This window comes from Belonocnema kinseyi, chromosome 8 (genome assembly GCF_010883055.1).
Source record: "Belonocnema kinseyi isolate 2016_QV_RU_SX_M_011 chromosome 8, B_treatae_v1, whole genome shotgun sequence".
NCBI lineage: Eukaryota > Metazoa > Arthropoda > Insecta > Hymenoptera > Cynipidae > Belonocnema > Belonocnema kinseyi.
In genome coordinates, this window is record NC_046664.1 from 18676620 (window position 1) to 18700124 (window position 23505).

General features: G+C 25.3%; 1 protein-coding gene and 1 long non-coding RNA gene across 13 annotated transcripts in view; one reads left to right on the forward strand and one right to left on the reverse strand.

Annotated features, from left to right (window-relative positions):
- Positions 1 to 22399, forward strand: part of LOC117179163 — a 171185-nt gene extending 148786 nt beyond the window's left edge. For both annotated transcript variants that reach the window (XR_004467877.1, XR_004467876.1), the window contains 4 exons: positions 21286 to 21344; positions 21519 to 21548; positions 21641 to 21704; positions 21989 to 22399. This is a non-coding gene — a long non-coding RNA (uncharacterized LOC117179163). The remainder of the gene's footprint in view (positions 1 to 21285; positions 21345 to 21518; positions 21549 to 21640; positions 21705 to 21988) is intronic.
- Positions 1 to 23505, reverse strand: part of LOC117179162 (ankyrin-3-like) — a 645468-nt gene that overhangs the window by 455241 nt on the left and 166722 nt on the right. The gene's annotated exons all lie outside the window — the stretch shown is intronic.

The window sequence follows — 23505 nt, forward strand, 5'->3', positions numbered from 1 at the left end:
ATTTGCTTCCTTAAAGATCCATGAAATATTTCTAATTAAAAATATTCCTCCTTTAATTCAGAAAACAATTGAAAATTCCTTCTTTGATTTAGAGAAAAATGTTAAAAGCACAGAACTTGCCCGCCATTAAAATTTTAAAATGTTTTTTAAAAAATACAATCTTCTAAATCAGAAAAAAAATTAGAAGAAAATATCTCTTCTCTTCCATGTCAATAAAAATTGACAATTTTCAATAATAAACCTGGAAAATGTTAGTTTAAAAAAAATTCAAATTAAATAATGTTGAATTGCAAACATTCGAAATTTAAGGGTTTTAACTCTTCAAATGGTGGCAAATTTTTGGTTTAAAATTGAACTGTTTGGTTGAAAATTCATGTTTGATGTATAACTGTAACTTTTTTTTCTTTTTAATTAAAATATTTTTTTGTCGTTAAAGATACCTAATTTTAGTTGAAAATTCGTTTTTGCTTTGCTAAAAATTAATTTTTTAACTTAGAATTTTACTATTTTGTTGAAAATTCAAATGATTGGTTGAAAATGAACTTTTTTGTTAAAAATTCATATTGTCGGATTAAAAATTCGAATTTTTTGTAGAAAATTTATCTGTTTGTTTTGAAAATTCAAAAATTTGGTAAAAAATCAAATTGTTTTCTAGAAACATCTTTTTTTTATTGAAAATCAATTCTCTTACATGAAAATAAAATTACGATATTCTGTTTAAAAAATTACCTTTCCAGTTACAAAATTTTATAAATAAGAAAAATATACTATAAATAAAAATGAATGAAGATTAATTTGGACTAACATCACAAAATAAATAGTTTGAAAATTTATTTAATTCGTTAAAAATTCGTCGTTTTTGGTAGAAAATTAATCTTCTTGGTTAAAAATTTAACTATATGGTCAAAAATATTAATCTGTTTGGTTCGAAATCCAGCGTTTTTTTAAAAATCATCTCGGCTGTTCAAATCCAAATGTTTTTTTATTAAAATCTTCGTTAAACATGTATTTTTTAACGTTAAAAACTTGAATCCATGATTGCAAATTTCTAAAACTTTCTTATAAGTTTTTGTTTTAATGAACATTTAGAGTTTTTGTTGAAAATTCGTTTTTTTGTGGTGAAAAAGTAGTTTTTTAAATTAAAATTTAACTATTTTGTTGAAAATTCAACTTATTAGTTAAGAATTAACTTTATTGAAAATTCATATTATCGGATTAAAAAGTTAGCTGTTTTGTATTTAAAATATCTTTCAGGCTTGAATATTCAACAATTTGGCAGAAAATCTTACTATTTGGGACAAAAAGAAACTATTTTGTAGAAAATTTGTTTTTGATTTAAAATTAATTCTCTCAAACTAAAATTCAACTGATCCATCTTTGTTTAAAAATGGACCTTTTTAGTTTGAAAATTCAACTCACTATTTCAAAATTTGGCGAAAAAAATGTAAACTAAAAATTAATCAAATATAATTTAGAATAACTATGTAGATAAATTACTTCGTTGAAAATGTATGTACTTTTACTAAAAATTCATCTTATCTAGTCAAGAATTTATCTTCTTGTTTGAAAATTCAACTATTAATAATATTTTGAATATACTAATAAACTACTAATAATATTAATTAATATTATTGGATTAAAAATTACACTTCTTTGTAGAAAATTCATCTGTTTGCTTTGAAAATTCAACAATTTGGTAGAAAATTAAACTGTTTTCTTTTGGAAAATTAATCTTCTTGATTAAAAATTCAACTATACGGTGGAAAATATCAATCTGTTTGGTTCAAAATCCATTGTTTTTTGAAAAATCATATTTTTTTGGTCAAATCAAACTGTTTTTTTTTTTATTAAAATCTTTTTTTGAGACAAACTATTACATTTTTCGTTTAGCATGCATTTTCAAGGTTGAAAATTCGACTCCTTGGTTAAAAGTTTAAGAACTGTCTTAAGTTTTTTTTTTGAAAATTCCGAATTTTAGTTGAAAATCCGTTGTTTTTTTGTTTTGTTAAAAAGTAACTTTTTAATTGAAATTCTGAACTATTTTGTTGAAAATTCAACTAATTAGTTAAAAATGAAGTTTTTTGTTGAAAATTCATATTATTGGGTCAAAAATTCAATTGTTTTGTAGTAAATTCATTTTTGTATTGAAAAGTAATTCAAATAAAAATTCAACTGCTCTATCTTCCTTTAAAAATTTACCTTTTTAGTTTAGAAATTAAACTGTTTAGTTAAAAATGTTGTGAAACAAAAAAATGTAAACTAAAAGTTAATAAAATAAAATTTAGAATAACTATTTATATAAATTATTAAGTTGAAAATGTATGTGATTTTGCTAAAAATTCTTCTTTTCTGGTCGAAAATTTATCTTCTTTTTTAAAAATTCAATATTCCATTTAATCTTTTTAGTTAAAAATATAAATTTTTGTTTGGAAATTGTTCTAATGTAGTTGAGGATTCATTCAATATATTTATTATTTGTTTTATTATATTTATTATTGATTCATTATATTAATTTAATGTATTTATTTAATATTTGTTAACGGTCCCTAATCAGCCATTGAGACAATTTTCAAATATGTTCTGGTTTGTTGAGTTGACATATTATTTAAACCAATTATCGAAGAATCTCGAAAATATTTTTTAACGCAAAGTAAAGAAAAAGTGACATTAGCGGAAAATTGTAAGAAGATATTTTTTCGAAATAGTAGCAAAATAGAGTCAACGCTGGAAAAAGTGTTAAATTATTGAGTGCTAGGCCTGGAATTCACTTTCTCTTTTATGTAATCTGAAAGACACTGGAGTTTAAAAAAAACACTCTAGATTTAAATAAGATGCAAGTCCTTTGAGGGTGAGCTGCATTCGTGCAGAAGAATTTAATTCATTCATTTAATAATTAGTGGAATAGCAATCGCTAAACAAAGCACATGTTTTCCCTTCAGGTTTCTGGCTATTTTTTCCGCACGATCAGTCTCGACGTAGGGTTTAGGTTGGGTGGTTGGGTGGTTAGTGGTTATCATGGTTCTTGCGTGGGGCGCCTCTGAGTCTGGGGTAGTTCTAGGGGTGAGAGAACTCTCTTTATTTCTTCCATGTCGAGTTTTATATTCACCAATTTAATTTTACGTGAAACGTATGTGGAGCAGAACCAGGACAAATATTTGTATAAAAAAACACATGTTTCAGGTTCAAATATTTGTAAAAAATCAAATTAATTGTTTGTTTTAAAGGGATATAGCTTTCTTTACCAATACGACTTGGGGAGGCTTTACATATTACGCAATATTAAAAAGGGAGGGTTCTTGTTTCATTATGCGTTTTATGCGGGGGGGGGGGTGATTTTTTACTTGAGTATGTAAAATTTATAAATGCCTAAAAAAAGAGATGTTTTTAAATATCTCAAAAAGATCTAAAAAAGATTTCAGGATTTACAGAATTGCAGGTAAACTCAATTTTGTAGGACGTCAAGAGAATGAAAAAATATATATTTTTAAGATGCATGAGAAAATTGCATATGCTTTTTTTTTCTTAATGAATTCTAAGATATAAATGAAAAAGATTAAAAAATACTTTCAATTACTTCCTACAATCTTGAAAAATATTGTAAAAGATTTTGAAGCAGAATTTCAACATAGTACATTATTTTAGGACAAATTTGAGCAAGTTTAAGAGATGCATAAAAGTTTTGAAATTATTAAAAAATAATGAAAAGTATAAGATATTTTAGGAATTTTGTAAGGCTTCAAGAAACTTAAAAAATTCTGCAGGTACCTACGAAAAATAAAATGATTTATGATTTCGAAAAAGAAATTTTTGAAGAATATTTAAAAAGACTTCTAAGCATTTTAAAGGATTTTTTAAATTGTCAAAGAAGAATCTGAAACATTTTAAGACCATTTTTTAATGTTGCAGATTTATAAAAAATCATGATAAATTTGAATAATTTTAAAATATAAGAAGGTTTAAAAACTTTGAAAGGATTAAAAACTTTGAAAGGATTAAAAAAGAATTTTTCTAAGATCTATGGGGAATTTTTAAAATGATTCTTTGTTTTAAAAAATGAAATTTTAGAGAAAACTGAACAAGACTTCAAAAAATTTCAAAAGATTTCCTTAAATTTCGGAAAAGTGTAGATCTTACAGCAAAATATTTCCATTTGGTAAGATCAGAAAATAATTTAAAATTGTAAAATATTTAAAAATAGCAGGTTAAAAAAAAATTCAAACCAAAACTTTAGAAGCTTTTCGAAATTTCAAGGAAAATAATAGTCAACAGCTAAAAATATTTTTAGGAATTTAAGAGGTTTTGAATATAATAAAAATATTTTAAGGCTTGGAAGAAATTCCCGAAAATTTATCAAATATTTTTGTATTTTTCCAAACTTTTAGAAGTCTTAAATGCCTTTTAAAAAAGCTCGAAATTTTCCTAATATTAAAAACAAAAATGTCTAAATAGTTCAATTTTCAATCAAAGAGATAAATTTTCAACTGGGATGATGAATCTTAAAAAATAGAATTTTCAATAAACGAGTTCATCTTCAAACTAAGTAGTTGAATTTTTAATTCACAAGAAAAACGAATTCTCAATGTAAAATATAATATTGCATATTTTAACCAGTAAATATTTTTATTTTAAATAAAAAACAGTTAAATCATACAAAAAAAGATGAATTTTGAAAAAAACAGTTGCACCTCAACCCAAAGATATAAATGTTCAACCAAAAAGTTAGTTTACCAAAATAATAAAACTGTTAACTCAAAAAAAGGTTAAAACCCCAAATTTAAATTATCAAGCCTAAAATCTGAACTTTCATGCAAAAAATAACGAATTTTCAATAAAATAATTAACTTTTCGTTCAAAAAATTAATTTTTAACAAATTATTTCAAATTTTTAATCAAATAGTCACATCTCTACGAGAATAACATAATTCTTACCCAAAAAAAACGAATATTATACAAGAAGGTTTATTTTTGAACAAAAAAAAAGATGAATTTTAAATGAAAAATTTAACAGTGCAATTTTCAACTAAAAACGATCAACTTTCAACCAATAATGTAATATAGGTAAATTTTCAGTTAAAAAAATTAATTGTGAAGAAAGAGAAAAACGACTTTTTAATAAAATAGTTAAAATCTCAACTAATAATGTAAAATTTAAACTAATTAGTTGAAATTTCAATCAAGTAGATGAATTTTCAAACAAAAAAGATGAATTTTTATAGAAGAATGTATTGAATTTTTAACTAAAGGCAATTGATTTTCAGCCAAAAAGTGAATTTATTTTCAATTAAGAAAAATTAAATCTTCAAAGAAGCAAAACAAAAGAAATTTGAAAGAAGCAGTTCAATTTTCAATCAATAAAAGGAATTTTTAACAGAGCAGTTCAACTATTAACCGAATAGGGGAAGCTCTGAATAAAGAGGATGATTTTTAACAAAATAGTTAAATTTTTAACCAAAATTAGTAGACTTTTAATTTAAAAGAATTAGTAGACTTTTAATTTTAAAATAATTTACTTTCAACCAAAAATATTATAATAAACAAACTTTTAAAAACCTAGGCGTAAATGATAAAGAAGTTTTCAAAGAATAGAATCAGCTTTTGTGAAATAAATGTAATAAAAATTATCTGCAGTAAGGAGGAAGTGAATTAAACCTACTTGTTCAATATTCTGGATTTTAAAAAATAATTTCTTTTTCTCTCGAAAAATTTTACCTTGTTCATTTCTTATTGGGTTAATGAAGGCCATCAATTTTGGTTCGGAGGGGAGTTATCTAGGACTGTGCTATTCACCGGCGTTCAGCGGATGTCATGAATATAAAATTCGAAATACACACGTGTATGACATTATGAATGTTTATGCATGTGTTTATAGATTCAAATATATCAAACTGTACAGCCCAAAATGCTCATAAAACAGGAGATATAGGGTGATTTTTTAAACGAAAATAGTGGCATAAATTCGTTTAAATAAAATTTGTTATTTAAATTTTTTAAAAAATTTCATTGCTACCAAAAGAAATAGATTTTTAAACCAAAAACATGAATTTTCAATAAACAAAATTGATTTTTAACGATTATGCATTATTTTTTATTTATTATAAAATAATGTATTATATATTATTTATTATTAAGTATTATCAGTAGTATAAATTAGTTATATATAATTAGATCTAGTAGTGTTATAACTTTAATAATATATTTAAATTTTTTAAAAGTTCTATTTAACCATTGTTGCATCAACAACCAAATAGTTCAGCTTTAAAATATGCGGCGGATTTTTAACTTAATGAAATTCTGAAGAAATATTAAAATCTTCAAACCAAAAAGACCAATTTTTTAGAAGATAGTTGAAGTACAAAAACAATCTATTTTTCAAGTAAGAAAGATTATTTCAACAAAATAATTAAATTTTCAACAAAATATATTAATTTTTAAAAAATTAAATAATTTTTAACGTACATAAATAAAATTTTCAACTAAGAAGATTAATTTTTTCCACAAGACAATATTTCTAATAAATACAAGAATTTTTCTCCTAAATTCTGAATTTTTTAACCACAAAGATGAAACTTGTATCAAAGAAGATGAATGTTTCAACCAGAAGAATTGTCTACAAAACACTTGAAATTTCAAACTGAAAATATAAATTTGCAACAATAAAAGTTGACTTTCGATTAAATATTTTAATTTTCTACCGAATTGTTGAATTTTTAAAACAAGAAGAAAAATTTTCTACCCAAAAAAGTGACTATTCAACCTGAAAATATGAATTTTCAGCCAAAGAGATTATTTTCAAGCAAATAGTTTAATTTTCCATCTATTTTTAATTTTCAGGGCAGAAAGACAAATTTTCTACAACACATTTGAATTTCGATCCCAAAAAGATGAATTCTTAACGAAAAAGGTTATTTTCAACAACAACAACAACAACAATAACAAAAATTAATTTCAATCCAAAAAATAAGATTAAGTTTCTACGAAGACGAATTGTTATAAAATATTCTACCAAAGAAGAACTTTTAAATGAAAATTTTTTTTCTAAAAAAACAGTTAAATTTTGAAGTCAAAAAGAAGAATTTTCTGCAAATAATTGTAATTTTCAACCCAACGAGGGGAATTCTTAACGAAATTAATTTTCAACAATAAAAAATGAATTTTCAACCAAAAATGTAAATTCATAAAGAAAAACATAAGTTTTCTATAAAAAGAAGTCACCAAATTTTTAAATTTAAAAACCAAAAACGAGGAATTTTTTCACAACAAATTTCAATTTTTAACTCATAAAGATGAAGTCACAACGAGAAACTTAATTTTTAACAAAAAAAAAACGTATTTTCCATCAGAAAGATAAATATTCCACGAGTAAGATTAATTTTCTGCCAAAAGAGAGAAATTGTCAACGATATACATATGAATTTTCGAACAAACTTTTGAATTTTGAAGCTAAAAAGACGAATTTTCTACCAAACCATTTAATCTTCAAACTGAAAATATAAATTTTCAAAAAAAAAAGAATTTTCAATTTTTACCGAATTTTTACCGATAAATTGGAATTTTTAGCTAGATAGATAAATGTTTAACCTAGTAAAAAAATATTTTTCTACAAAGCTATTTAATGTTCAATAAAACACCCATTTTCAACAAAAAACGAATTTTTAAGAAAGTAATTAAATATTTGACTTAATTAATTTTAATCGAAAATCATGAATTCTGAAGCAAAAAAGACGAATTTTATACAAAAGTGTTAAATTTTCAACACGCAAATAATAATTTTCAACAAAAAAGTAAATTATCTTTACAATCAAAACGTTGAAATTTCAAGGAACAGAGCCAAATTTGACAAAATAATTGAATTTTTACAAAAAATAGATTTTTTACAAAAAGATTGATTACAAAAAAAGAGGGATTTTTAACTAACAAACGAATTTTTGGCATACAAAGATGAATTTTCTACAAAACAATTTCATTTTGAAACACAAAATATAAATTTTTAACAAAGTAGTTCATTTTTTGATACGTGAAGTTTTAACTAAATTGTTAAATTTTGAAAAAAAAAAAAGATGAATTCCGATAGAAACATAAAATATTTAATATTTCAATTAAAATAGATATCAATTTGAAACAAAAAATAATTTAATTTTTAAAAAAGTAATTTGAAACAAAAAAGTTCAATGTTGAGCGAAAACAGGTTAATTAAAAACCGAACCGGTTAAATTTGAACCATAAAGGTTGCATTTTCAATCAAGATTAATTCTCAGCAAAAAGAAAATCGAATTTCGAACTAAATACTGGAATTTTCAAACAAAAGATAAACAACTTTTTGACTAAATATTTGAATAATTAACCAAAGAGATGAATCTTTAACTGAACAAGGAGAATTCCGATTTGAAAATATAATATTTGATACAAAAAATTAGTTTTGATCGAAAAATATTTTGATTTTTTAAAAAGGGGGAAAATTAGAAAAAAAGGAAAAGTTTTTTGGAAATAGGGGTAAAAGAGGTTGTTTTAAAAAGGGGTAGTGGGAAATAGGGAAATACTTTGAAGTCTAACTTATATTCAATTATTCATAATAATCCTATAAAGGGAAATGATAGAGGTGTAGTCTGTAAAATACAAATGCAGTGAAGTATTGATTACTACTCGACCTGCTGCAAAATGCACGCGTCTGGCTTTCCTCATGTGGAAATATAAATAAACGTCCGGCAGGAATTATTACTAATTTAACGATTGGATAGACCCACGTTGAATTTGTAGCAAGATCCGAATTGGCAGTTTGCATTTATTGCTTCCTACAGTGAAAATAAATGATGAAAAGGACCTCGAGATTTTCAAAAAGCAGAAGTAATCAATAATCTCGGATATTTTTTGAAAAAAAATTCATTAAGAACAATGCTACTTTATTTTGCAAAATAAATTATGGATAATTAGCTTTGAATCACTGAAGAATGCAATTCCACTTAATATTGAATGTCTGACTTTAAACTCGACAGTTGAAAAACCGGCGAAACTCGGGAGGCAGTTTTCTGCAGTTTTCCTCTCCCTTAGCCAAACGTCCGCGCAAATGCGCGTACTTCTAATAAAATCGAATAGATCCGCGGATGACTGTGTTTCGCCTGGGTTTAAGAATTAAAAAACCATAGTACAATCAGTTTTTAACTACATGTGCTACAAGTTTTAAATCGACCTGCTTAACAAAACAATTATGATAATAATCTTTTTGGATATAAATTGAACTATTTCGTAGAAAATTTGTTTCTCTTTTTGTTGAAACATCCACTAAAATTTACCTCTTTAGTTGAAAATTCAATTTTTTCTAAATTTGTAAATCAATTTTTATCTGAAAATGTAACTATTTCATTTATCAGTAAAAAATGATATTTTTAATTAAAAATTTATCATTTCTATTTGAAAATTCATCTTCTTTTGTAGAAAATTAATCTGTCTGGTTCAAAATTCATCCTTTTTGGTTGAATATGCAACTCGTTGGGTTGAAAATTAACCCGTTCTCTTTGAGCCAGAGCACTGAACTACTTTGTTAAAAAATTCTCTTTTCTAAAAGAATTCACTTCTTTTTAATTTCAAATTAAAATCTTTTTTTGGATGAAATATTAAACATTACATGTTTTGATGAGAATTCATATTTTTGAGTTGAAATTCAACAGTTTCGTACAAAATTCGTCTTTTTCACTTGAAACTTCAACAATTTGTTAAAAAATCAATGTACATATTTGATTAAGGAGTAATTTGATCATTTATTTAATTTACTGAAAATTAAACGGTTGTGTAGACAATCATTTTTTTTAGTTCAAAAATTCATCCCATTTGGTAGAAAATGCAACTATTTGGATACAGATTAAACTCTTTATTTGAAAATTTAAATATTTGATAGATATTTAACTTTTTTGCTAAAAATTAACTTTTTGTAGAAATTTCGCTTTTTTTGCTTCGAAATTTAATAATTTGGTTAAAAACTCATATATTTGATTGAAAATCGTCCTTTTTGTAGAAAATTAATGTTCTAGGTAGAAAATTCATCTTTTTGATAATAAATTAATTTTTTTTATTGATGAAAATTAATTCAATCGTTGAGAATACATCTTTTCGGATTGGAAAATCAAATGCTTTGTACACAATCCTTCTTTTTGACTTCAGAGTTATAAAATTTGATAGGAAATTAAAATATTTGATTGAAAATTACCTTTTTTGATGGTGACTTATATTTTAGGATTGAAAATATTCGATTGTTTTGTGAAAAATTCATCTTCTTAGTTTCGAAATTCAGCAATTATTTTAGTTAAAAATTCGACTACTTAGTTGAAAATTAACTTTGTTCTTAAAAATTCTATTTCTTGACTTAAACATTAAACGACATTGATGACCAAAATTTTTGAATGAGAATTGAATTCAATTCATTGAAAATGGAAATAATTTGTTAAAAATTCTTATTTTTTGGTCGATAATTAATTTTTTTCAACTGAAAACTTAACTATTTCCAGCTGATTTTGTGTAAATATTTATATTTTTTAGTTAAAAATTCCATTATTTGATTGATAATTCATTATTTTTGGTTAGAAATGGTTTTTTTTTTGTTGAAAATTCATATTTTCGCGTTGAAAAAGTCTGAAATTTAAAGAAAACAAAAACAAGTTTTCTACTGGTAGCTTGTTTCTTTTCGCCTTGACACATGAAATTTGGTTTTTGTTTTTATTCTAAAAATTTGGTTAAAAAAGATTTTTTTTTGTAGAGAATTCGTTTATTTAACTTAGTTAATTTAGTTAAATTTTCGTTTCTTAAATGCAAATTCACCTCTTTTTTTAAATTCGTCTTCTTAGTTTAAAAATGATTAATTTTTTGTTAAAAATTCAAATGGCTGGTTGAAGAATAATCTATTGCAGTTAAATAACCAACTATTGTGTTGAAAATTTATATTGAAATATTTTTTATCGATATACCAATTATTACATTTTTCTTCGAGGATACATTTTAGGTTGATTTTCTATTTAGTTGAAATTTCATCTATTTGTTTAATTTTAATGCCAATGGGTTGTTTGAAATAAAATAATATTTAGTTCGAAAATTGAAACACTTTAGGCCCTAGGGCCTAATCTATTTCAAATTCCAAAAGAAAAGAAAAAAGTTATCGGCTGATAACTTCCTTCTTTTCGTCTTGACACATAAAATCACTTTTTCTTTTTCCTTTTTAAAACAAAAGTGTTCATCTCGTGACTTAAATTTAATTAGGTTGTTACGAGTCTTAAAAACTTTTTAAAACTTTTATAAGCCTGATACATGTAGGTGTTGAATATTGCACGTGCGTGACAGCTGGAGAAAAATAAAAAAAAGTCTAACTAGACGAGTCACACCATCTAAGACTCTTCACAAAAAAAATATTTTTCTTGAATTAAAGAAACTGTTTCTTTAATGTAATTTTTTTCTCATTCAATCAAAAATATATTTTTCATATAAAATCTTTTTAAATTAAAGAAACATTTTTATTAGAATAATAAAACCATTTCTTAGAACCAAAGAAAGGTCTATAAATCAAAAGAAATTGATTTTGAGCAAAAAAATTTTTTTTTGAGATGCAATAAATATTTTTCTTTGATTTGAAGACATTTTTTTATTAATTAAAGAATCTTTTTTCTGAGTAACGAATTGAACCGAAGGGTCTTTTCTTCGCGTTATAAAAATAATCTGAAGCACCAGACTCAACCGGTTCATAATGAAAACCGTATAATTATTATCATGGAACTTTCGTTTTTTGGAATGCACTTCGTCAGGGCGAACCGGTATAGTAATCTATATAATAAAAGTAATTTTCGCTTAATGGCAATCATAATTAAAGGAGATTTTAAAAACAGTTTCGTAAATTCCCTCCATTAAAGACATAACATAAATTGATATTACAGGTTTGCTTCAAAATCCTAATTTCGAAAGTCCCTGATATTCTCTGACTTTTCCTTGACCAATTTTTCATTTTCCTTGACCTCTTAAATTTTTCTTTAGGAAAAAAACAACCTAACCTGTAGAAGATAAATGATGTTAATAAAAAAAATTGTTTCTAAATCTATAATAAAGACTTTTAGTGACAATACACCCACTGATTGGCATATCTTAAATAAGAAAAAAATTAAATCCACATAGATAAAATTTGTTATTTCTCAAAAAAAAATGTTAATACATTCATTTTCAATAAAAAAGAGTAAATTTTCAACAAACAAGATCAATTTTCAATGAAGAAAAATAAATTTGTAAACAAAAACACCAAATTTTCAACAAAATAGTATGATTTTCAACTGAAAAGATACATTTTTGACCAAAAAAATTGATTTTCTACCAAAACAAAGAATTTTTAACGAAATACATGAATTTTCAAACAGAATGTAAAATTTAGAAAAAAAATGAATTATCAGCCATGAAGAATAAATTTTTACAAAAAAAGACGAATTTTTTACCAAGTAGTGAAATTTCCAACTAAAGAAAAGAATGTCCACAGAAAATGGAAAAGTTTAATTTCCAATTAAAATATTTAGTTTTCAATTTCAAAAAATACAATTTTCAATAAAATAGTTAAATTTATAACTAAGGATATTAGATTTCAAACAAAAAAATCCATTTCCAACCAGGAAGGTTAATTTTCCACCCAAAAATATACATTTTTATCGTAATACATATTTTTCTAAACAAACATTTAAAATTTTAACAAAAAAAGATGGATTTATAATAAAAAATGCAATAGTTACATTTTCAGTTAAAAAAATTAAATTTCAGTAAAAAAATAATCTTTAACAATATAGTCAAATTTTTAAACAAAACGAAGAATTTTCAAGTAAAACGATAAATCTTCAACCAAAAAACTACATTCTTAACCAAATAGTTCAATTTGCGAGCAAAAAAGATCAATTTTTACGCAAAAGGATTAATTTTCTATACAAAAATAAGAATTTAAAAAAAAACTGAATGAATTTTCAAATAAAAAAAGATAAATTATCCACACAAAAAGCATAAGTTATATTTTCACTTGAAAAAATAATGTTTAACTAAAAATAAATTAATTAAAAACAACAAATTATTATATGTTTCAAACTTTTTTTTTATAATTACGAATATGAATAATAAAATTAATTACCTGACCTAAAGAACCTTAGGAGAGAAGATTAAGTATGTTTAAAAAAGACCCACCTGCAACAGAAAAAAAAGATTAATTAGTTTTAAATTTACCATGATAACAAAAAGAACTGAAATGTTTCAAATTTCGGAAAAAACATCCTTTTCATGTCAACATTTCAACTATATATATTGCATTTTTAAGAAAAACATGAATTTTTAACCAGAAATAGAAAATTAATTTTCCGCCTAATTGCTTTTTAACAAAATTGTTGTATTTCAACATAATAGTTGAATTCTTAATCAGGAAAGATGTTGAATTTTGATGCCAAAAAGACAAATTTTCACAAATCTAATTAAATCACCAAAAAATGAATTTTTAATCAAACAGGTGAATTTTTAAAAACAAATATTCATTTTCAACAACAAATTAAATGCTCCACCAAAAAGAATGTCTGTTTAAGAAAATTGTTGAATTTTCATAAAAATAATCGGATTTTTAATCAGAAAAGATGTTGAATTTTTGTGCCAAAAAGACAAATTTTCTACGAACCAATTAAATCAGCAAACGATTAATTTTCAATCAAGAAAAATGAATTTTCATTCAAAAGGTTGAATTTTCAACAAAACAATTGAATACTGAACCACAGCTTCCAAGTTTCCAAAGAAAATCTTACGGTATCTTATATGAAGGGAGGAGGATTTGAAAATTTTGAAAAACTCTTCACGTGATTTGCGGATAAAACTTAAACTTCACCTTCAGTTTATCGAACATTTTCTGTATTTCAAGTTTTTCTTGACTTTCCAGAATGTCTTGCCTTGTGCGAGTAGCAATCCAGGATTATATTATAATACAATAATTTTTCAATTAACTTTTTATTATTGATCTTGTTTCTATAGGGTTTCGAAGGCCCGGGCAGAAATAATTGCAGGAAATTGAGGGGAAATTTCGGGAAATTAAAGGAGTTGAAGTAGAGAAATTGAAGGAAAATTATTGGAGGGGAAGTGAGATGAAATGAGAAGGTAAAATAGGGGAAATTAGTGGAGGAAAAGTAGTGTAAAAGAGAGGAGGGGAAGTATGCGTAGTAAGGAAATGGAAGGTAGAAGAGGAGAAGTAGGTGCAGTGTGGGAAGGGAAATTAGACGAGGAGAAGTAGAAGTGCGGGGAATGATGGAAGTAGGTAAAGTAAAAGAAAATGAGAGGAGAAGTAGGAGAATTGATGAGGCACTTAGGAGACGACTATTAGAACCGAAATGAGATAAGAAAAATATAGGAAGTAAAGGGAAATTATTGTCGGGGAAGTAAGAGGAAATCAGGGGAGGTGAAGTAGGCGAAGTAGGGGAAATAAGTGAAGCCGAAGTAGGGTAAGTGAGAGGAGGGGAAGTATGTGTAGTAAGGAAAGGGAAAGTAAAAGAGGTAGGTGAAGTGAGGGCAGGGAAAGTGGTAGGGGAGAAGTAGGAGAAGTGAGACGAATGATGAAAGGAGAAATAGTGGAAAGTGAAGGAAAATGACAGGGAAGAAGTAGATGTAGTAAGGGAAGAAAAAAGTGAGGAAAGTTGGGAAAGTGACTCGAAATGATAAGACAGAGATTAGGTGAAGTGAGGGGAAATAATGGGAGATGTAGGGGAATTGTCTGAAAATTAGGGGACGGGAAATAAAGGAAGTTCCACGAAATTAGGTGGGTCAAGTAGAGGAAGTGAAGGGAAATTATTGAAGGAGAAGTGAGGGGAAATGAGGGAAGCGGAAGCAAGTAAAGCGAGCGGATATGAGGAAAGCAGGGGGAGTGAAAGTAAGGGGAAATTAGGGGAAGGTGGTACGTTAGGTGAGGAGAAATGAGGAAAAATAAATGGAAAGAAAGCAGGGAAAATGATCAGAAATAAGGGGAGGGGTATTAGAGGAAGAGATGAAAAATGATGGGTGGGGTAGTAGTGTAAGTGGAAATGGGAAGGAAAGTTAAAGTGAGGAGAAGTAGGGGAAATTATTAGAAATGTGGTTGACTAGAGGAGGAGAATTTAGGGAAGGGAAAGTATGGAAGGGGGACTCAATTAACGTCTTAACAGGCTACAAAATCCTTTTTTGTAGTCGCACGGCGCCTACTTTAACCCATTTTTTATTGAATGGAACTTAATGCTCTTAAACTAAAATAATTTACCCTCGTAGTATGTATTGATCGTCTAAAAATAATTTATTCTCCAGCACGCTGCCAAATTATTTCGAACTAGTTCCAAAATAATTTTCGTCGAATTTCATTTAAAGTTTTGACCTGACTTTGTTGGCGAAGAGGATTTGAAGAATCATTATTGAAATCGAGGCCAACGAAATTCCTCACAAGCAGAAACGCGTTATTTGAATCGATAAATAAGCAATTTCGATTATATCAAAATCCTCAAATGCTGCTTTATAGAGAATGTGTTTATGAACATTAACGCATTCGTGTATCCGGTTATTAGTCACTTACTTACTGAATCTAGGCGTTCAATCGAAGGAAATTGGATTATATTTTTGGATAGAGAGAAAAAGCTCCTGAAATTATCTCGGTTGAAAAACTTCATTTTCAGAATTTTTTATTTTACCCGAACATTAATGTACCAAAACCAGACATTTAATGTTATAAAATTTTAAATATTGTATCTTTTATATACGAAATAAAACAATTTTCAGATCAAATATAAAGGTTGCAAATTTACCGAATCAAGGCCCCACGAAAGATTTCTTTTTTACCATAAATAATACATTTTCAATAAAAAAAAAAAGAATTTTCAATCAGAAAAAAATTTGAATTTTCGACCGAAACATATGACTGCTTGACAAAATAATTGGAATTTTAATTTAAATACTTAAATTCTAAACAAAATAGTTGAATTTTTAACCAAATAATAGAAAATTGTAATTAAAAATTAAAGAATAGCATTTTAACTTTGTGCAACTTTTAACACTGAATTTTTAATGAAAGGAATTAAACGATCTTAATTAAAAAATTAAAAATTTGTTTCCAGACTGTTGCTTGCTTTCCAGGATTTTCCTGACCTACAGCCAACCAATTTGCCAACCAATTTTTATGTAAAAATATAAAATAGACTCGAAAAATAGTAAGGGGCGTGGGAAATAAGGAGGGGGCGTGGGAAATATATTTTTTATTTCTTGAATACTTTTTTATACATTGTTATATGTATTTCCTCGTAAATATACAGACAATCTATTCCATAAAATCTGAAAGGATAGAAAGAGAAAACCGTAAAAAAGATAGATCACTTTCGACATCGGTTTTATCTTACGAGACAGACTGAAGTCCGGTGACAGGTTTTATGCGTTTCAAATGTAGAAGACTTGGAAATTTAACATTTTTTAATCCTTTTATAAAATACAGGATTTTATGAGATTATTCAGAATACAATTAATTAGACACAATCTACGCTCAGAAACAAAACTGCTGGCGCCAAAAAAACTTTTTTCTTGGATATACATAAAATTTGGCTGAATCAAACAAATTTTGGCTATTCACAAAAATATTCGATTGTCCCAGCAAACTTGTTTGTTTGAATTAACCACACACTACATCTGCCAAAATAATTGATTGAAACAACTAAAAACATTAGTTTGGCCAACCGAATAATTTGTGGTCCACATAATAATCATATTCTATGTTTAAACAACAAAAATTTGGTTCACTCAAACAAATTCAATTTTGTTATGAAATTAATCTCTAAAATTTATTTTTTTCTGTGAATAACTCCGTAACTTTGTATTGTTCACAGCAACATTTTTAATTGCTTAAACATTTTATTAAACACTAATTTTTTATTTTGATGGAAATACCACAAAAATCTGATTTTTTCTAAATATGATTAAGTGTGTCGCTTATTATCCAATATTTAAATGCTATATCAATTCTTTAAAAAATTAATAATAATTTAAATAATTTTTTCACATGGGTCATAAGAAGGTTTTTTTCTGTCAGATTTAGTTCTTTAAAAAACGCGGCCATCTTTGTTTGCTTGAATTTTTTATCAATAATAAGAAAAAAGTTGTTCGAACCAATTTTATTTTTTTAAAGAATTTTTACAATATTTTAATATTTAACGATAAGCGACACAGTTAACCAAATTGAGAACAAAAATCCGATTATTTAAATCTGATTTCCATGAAAGTGTACAATTAACCTTTGTTGAATACTTAATATCTACATCTCTGAGTGATGTAGATATTTAATAATTAACGATCAAGTTGCACAATTGAAAAAAATTATAACTTCAACCTGATAAAAAGTTACAAGTAAAGAATAATTGTTTAATCAATTGCTAAATTTTTATTATCTTAATTTAAATCTTAATTTCGAAAAAACTTATTAAATTAAAATTATTTCTTGAAAAAAAGATACTACTCCAGCTTCACTCCATTGGGAATCGAACCACAAAACTTCTGATTTCCGGTCAGGTGCTTTTCCAATCAAGCTATTAGAGGGATCAAAATAAGAACTCTTAATTCAAGAAAATAACGCTAATTTTCAGCTAGGTGTTAATGGTACAAGTTATTATTTTTTAATTTATCTGCTATATCATCAGAGACAGTAGATCAACCCTCCAAAACATGAAGGCAGAAAATCTGCAAAATATCGATCAAGATAAGAATCTTGAATAACAGTAAATGCTTAACGTCTTAATAAGACTAGATGGGAAATAATATTTTTTGAAATTAAAAATATTTCTTGAAAAAAAGATCCTACTCCATCTTCACTCCATACGGAATCGAACCACAAAAATTCTGATTTTCGGTCAGGTGCTTTTCTAATTAAGCTATTAGAGGGATCAGAATAAGAACTCATAATTCCAAAAATTAGCATTATTTTTTGGAATTATGAGTTCTTATTCTGATCCCTCTAATAGCTCAATTGGAAAAGCACCTGGTCGGAAATCAGAAGTTTTGTGGTTCGATTCCCAATGGAGTGAAGATGGAATAGTAGCTTTTTTCAAGAAATAATTTTAATTTGAAAAAATATTATTTCCCATCTACTTATAAAGACGTTAAGCATTTTCTGTTATTGAAGATTCTTAACTTGATCGATATTATGTTAATGCCAGTAACAAAAAAATACAGTTATTAATTGTGTATTTCTGGTATGGATCAGTATTTCTGGTAAAATTTTTAATGATTTTGGTTTTATTTAAAAAAATTCATCTTATTTTTTAAATATTTTAAAATATGTCGAAAAAGAATTTGAAAGATTTTAAGACAATTTTTCTACATTTTCCAAGATTTAAAAAAATGTTAGGAAAGATTTGGAATATTTCAAAAGTTTTTCGAAATTCAAAATTTATTTTAAAATATGTGGAAAATAATTTGAAATATTTCCAGATATTTTTTCTTTAATTTTCTAGGATTTAAATAATGCTAGGAAAGCTTTGAAATATTTCAGAAGTTATTTAGAAGATTTAGAGGTTTAAAAAATATTCCAAACTAATTCAAATATTGAGGAGTTTTCAAAATTTTGGATTAAAAATCAGATTTTTAAATATTGCGAAAAAATAAGCTTTTTAAGAATTTTGAAAGGTTTCAAAAGAACAAAAAATTTGTTTTAAAATTAATTGTAAAATTCCAAATAAGTTTTGATTTTCGAAAAAATAACAAAAAACAATTGAACAAGATTTATAATAAATTCCAATGATTTCCTAATTTAAAAAAAATGTAAAGGACATTAAAGCGTCATTTTTCAATATTGCAAGATTTCAAAATTTTAGAAAAAATGCAGGTAAGTTTAAAAGCTATTTAGAAGTTTAAAAAAAATTATATTTATTGTCATTGCATGTTTTGCTACCAAAATGTTTTCATTTTTCAGATAGAAAATATAGAGCACAAAAATATTTACTTTTACGCCGAACAATAGGAAAGTTCTAGTCACGTTTATCCAAATGGTATTTTAGGGCAATAGTAACCGCGACTGTTATCATTCTCCAAATATCCAGTTTCTTGTCAACCTTCGTTATTTCAGGAGCTTGTTTTCAGTAAAAAAATATTGTCTTAAAATTCAGTTTTCAACATGACGTGTAAAATTGGATTCGTCTACTTACTAAGTAAGTAATTATTATTAGTATTAAAAATAATAAAAAAATAAAATGAATATAATATGTTATGATAAACATATTTGTTTAAATAATGCAATTTATTATTTATATAATATATAAAGAAAAAATTGCATTGTTTTAAAGCTCTGAACTCAATTAGTCTCTAATAAAATTTAAATAAAAAGTAAATTATTTAAAGAAAAATAGATAAAAAGCTTTACCTATCAGGCTGTCTATGAATAAAAACTATTTGAGATAAGTTTTTTCTATTTGTAATATTATGTATTATGATGTCTTATAAGTAAAGTTCAGTAAAGTTCAGTAAATTTTTCACAAAAATTTATTTAATTGATTGATTCCTGATTAATTATTGAACGGTAATAATTTTTTTATAACACTGTTAATGTAAAATTCACTTAGCATTTAAATATGCCTTATTTCTAATGTATTTTAATTTGTCGAAGAATCTTAAAATAAGATTTTTATTTTCTTGAAACTTTTCGAAATTCTTAAAAAGCTTCAAAATTATTTGTTCAAAATCTTCAAAGACTCAAATATTGTTCAAAATTTTTTAAAATAGTTTTAAAAATTAAATAATTTTGTAATCTCTTTAAAACTTCTAAACATATTTTTAAATGATTTTAACATTTCCTAAATTTAAAAAAATTAGCAGCAATTTCCAAACATTTTACACATTTTTTTGAATTACGGTATTTTTTCTTAAATTAAAAAAAAATTATTTTGAAATTTTTTAAAATCTTTTCTTGAAATTAATTTTTCAAAATAAAAAATCATTAAAAATTGACACATAATAATCGATTTTTAAACCGAATATTTACATTTTCAAATATAGATATGAATTTTTAATTTAAATGATGAATCTGCATCCAAAAAAAACGAATTAAATAAAAATTATTTCAATTTTTAACTAAGTAGTGGAATTTCTAAAAACAAACTGAATTTTTAACAGAAAATGTAATTGCTCCATATTTAGACAAAAAATTTTCATTTTAAATAAAATAGAATTTAATTCATCTAAAAGAATGATTTTTCAATAAAAGATAGAAATTTTTAACCAAACAGTAAAGTTTTCAATCCACAAATATGAATTTAAAAAATTAATTCGAACCACTTAAATGAATCTCAAATCAAAAAGATTTTCTACTAAAAAATACGAATTCAAAAAAAAAAGACATGAATTTTTCACTGAAAAACGTCCATTTCCAGTTGATAAATGAATATTTAAAAAAAGTATTTTCAATAAACTAGTTACATTTTCAACTAGAAAAAAAATTAATTGTCAAGGAATGACAGATGAATTCTACAACAAAAAATGAATTTTCATTAAAATGATTTAATCCACCATTAAACAAATTGATTTTCAACCGAAAAATTTCATTTTAAACATTTATCAAGCCGACTCGAATTCTTTCTAAAAATTTTTAAAATATTTAAAAATAACAAGAATTGCCCTACAATTTTTCAGATTTTTTTTTTGACATTTTTAGAAATTATTTAAAATTTGTTTCCAAAATTATCTTTTCTAAATATAAAATCATTTATAATTTTCCCATGGATATTACGAATAATTTTGTTTGATCTCTTGACAATTTTAAATATTTTTGAAAATATTTTTAATTTTAAATTATCTTTTTATTTTTGCAAAACTTCAAAACCTTCTAAATATCTTTTACAATGATTGTAATATTTCTTAAAGTTTTTTTTAATGTCGTAAACATTTATAAACCTTTTAAATATCTTTTAGAATGATGGTATCTTTATATATTTTTTTAAATTCTGAATAATTAGAAAAAATGCCTTAAAATCTGCAAGGTTCCTTTTTTGACAATTCTGTAAATCTTTTGAAATGCTCTCAATTATTCTCTTAATATCGATTTAAAAAAGTAAAAAATCATTATTTCACCAGAAATCTTTTAAAAAATGCTGATTCTCTTAAAACTTTTCAAAATTTACATTTTCCAAAACTTTAAATGTGATTCCTGTCTCGAATTTGTATACCTAGTTAATTCCCGGTTTTTTTGGGTCTAGCCTAGTTTAAAATATGTTAAATCGTTTTATAATGAAAATTCAAATTTGAATAAATAATTTATTTTTAAAGTCATTGCAACTTTATTTTCGGCCATCTTGGCAGATTCTGACGGTTCTTCATCTAAAGAGGTAAATTTTACTTTACTCATAACAGTGATTTAAAATGTTCAATCTTAAGATATATTTACTCTTCATATTTAAGACATTCGCCATTTTTTATTCTTAAATTTTATTTAATTATTATCAAATCATTAAAACTTTGTGAAATACTACTCCTGATAATTAAAATTATATTTCTTCTAGGATGATTCCGTCGACTGTAACGAAAAATGTGTGAGTAAACAAAACGTATACGGTCTTTATCGTATTGGAAATCGATGTAGTTCTCCAAAAATGTTGAAATAATAGAAAAATATGTTTTTTAGAAAAGGATTGCTAACGTTTGCGTAAGAACTAATACTCTCCCGTGCTCCTATGCATGCAATAAAGGTAAGTTGCCTGAACAAACCATTTTCTATTTTTCACAGAATTATTTTTTTAATATCTAAAAACACAGATTTTACAACTAGTTTAATTTTAAATGCCTAAAATATCAAATCGCTCGACCTGGATATATATCAAAATGATGCCGTTTAACTTTAAAAGATTCAATGCAAAATAGTTGAATTTTGAAGACATCCCAAAGATATCTAACCTATAAAATTTGTTTACATGTGTAAGACTTAAAAATATTAAATTACGTAAATTGTAATACGATTTATCATCCATTTCAGGTATGGATTTATCACAAAAGGGGAACTGTCATAATTAAAAATTTGGGGCAGTCCACGACTCGTCCGCACACTTCAGGACGAAATCGTACGCACGTTTTGACACTTGCGGACTACCCGTGGTGACGATTCCATCCCCCCACCACACGCGCACAAAGCCAAGAGGGGTAACTGCACTGGTGGCGGCGGACTGACTGTCAGCCGCCACCACGGTTAGTCCACAAGAGCCAAACAATGAGTGCGATCTTGGCCTGACTCAGCTGTGAGGACGAATCGTGCATCTCTCAAAACTTCTGAAAGCCGGGTAATAACGCATACGCATAACAAGAAAACATATTTTAATCAACTAAATTAATAAATATTACCCAACTTCCTCTGATTTTAAGTTAAGTTACTAGATACAAATTTTATAAATTTCTACGAAAAATATATGTGTGATTATGTAATCCATGTAATAAAAATCTTAAGTGTGATGATTTCAAATATTTTATTATTTTCCTTTCTTACGTTGATTACATTAGAATGAAATTAACTCAATTACATTTATTGCAAGGAATACAATGAAATTAAATGGAATTCAAATATGAAATATAAAAAATGGTCACTATGACTTAGGCAATTTGGCCAACTATGGAATTGTTTTTTAGTTTTATATAAAAAGGTTAATAATAATAATAATAATAAAGGTTAAAAGTAATACGCATTTATAGAAATTAGATTTATGATTAATATGTACTTGAATTTTTTGACAAAAACTTTCTTATATTTTTGTGAATAAATATGAAATATGAAACAACAACAAAAGTCCCGTAATCGCTAGTGTCGAAATTTTATATTCTTTTTACAATTCAAATCTTGGAATTCAATGTTCAATGAATCGCATTAAAAATTCATTATTTAAAAAAAAACTCACTTAATCAGTGTTTAAAATCACCTAAAATTTGATTTAAAAATACTTACGAAGGTTTATTCTTCATTTTTATTACATAAATTTACAGATTGGCGATCAATAGGGTCTTGCCGATAACTTAGATGTTTACATTAAATCGAAGGTTTGGCAGTTTCGAAAAGATTAAAAAATATTTTAAAACTTGTACAGATTTTTCAAAGTTTTAAACAAAATGTAGATTTTTGAAAATTCTTCATACAAATTTACAAGCCCTTTAAGAATTTTGAAAGGTTTTGAAAAAATAAGCAAATTTTCTTTAGATTCCTAAGAAAATTTAAAATGATTTTTTTAAATTTAATTCAAAGAGAATATTTAACAGGATTTTGAAAATCGCCGAAGAAGAATCAAGGCAGGGTTTTATTCTAGAAGAATTTTTAAAAATTGTTGGAAAAATTATAATCATTTTAAAATATATTTAGAAGTTATAAAAAAATTTCAAAAATAATTTTAAAATCTAAAAATAATTGAAAAATATAAATGTATATTTTTGAAGATCTTGAAATAAAATCTTAAAGCTCTTTTAGAATTTTCTGAAGTTTCAAGATACTAAATAAATTTTCTCAACATTTCT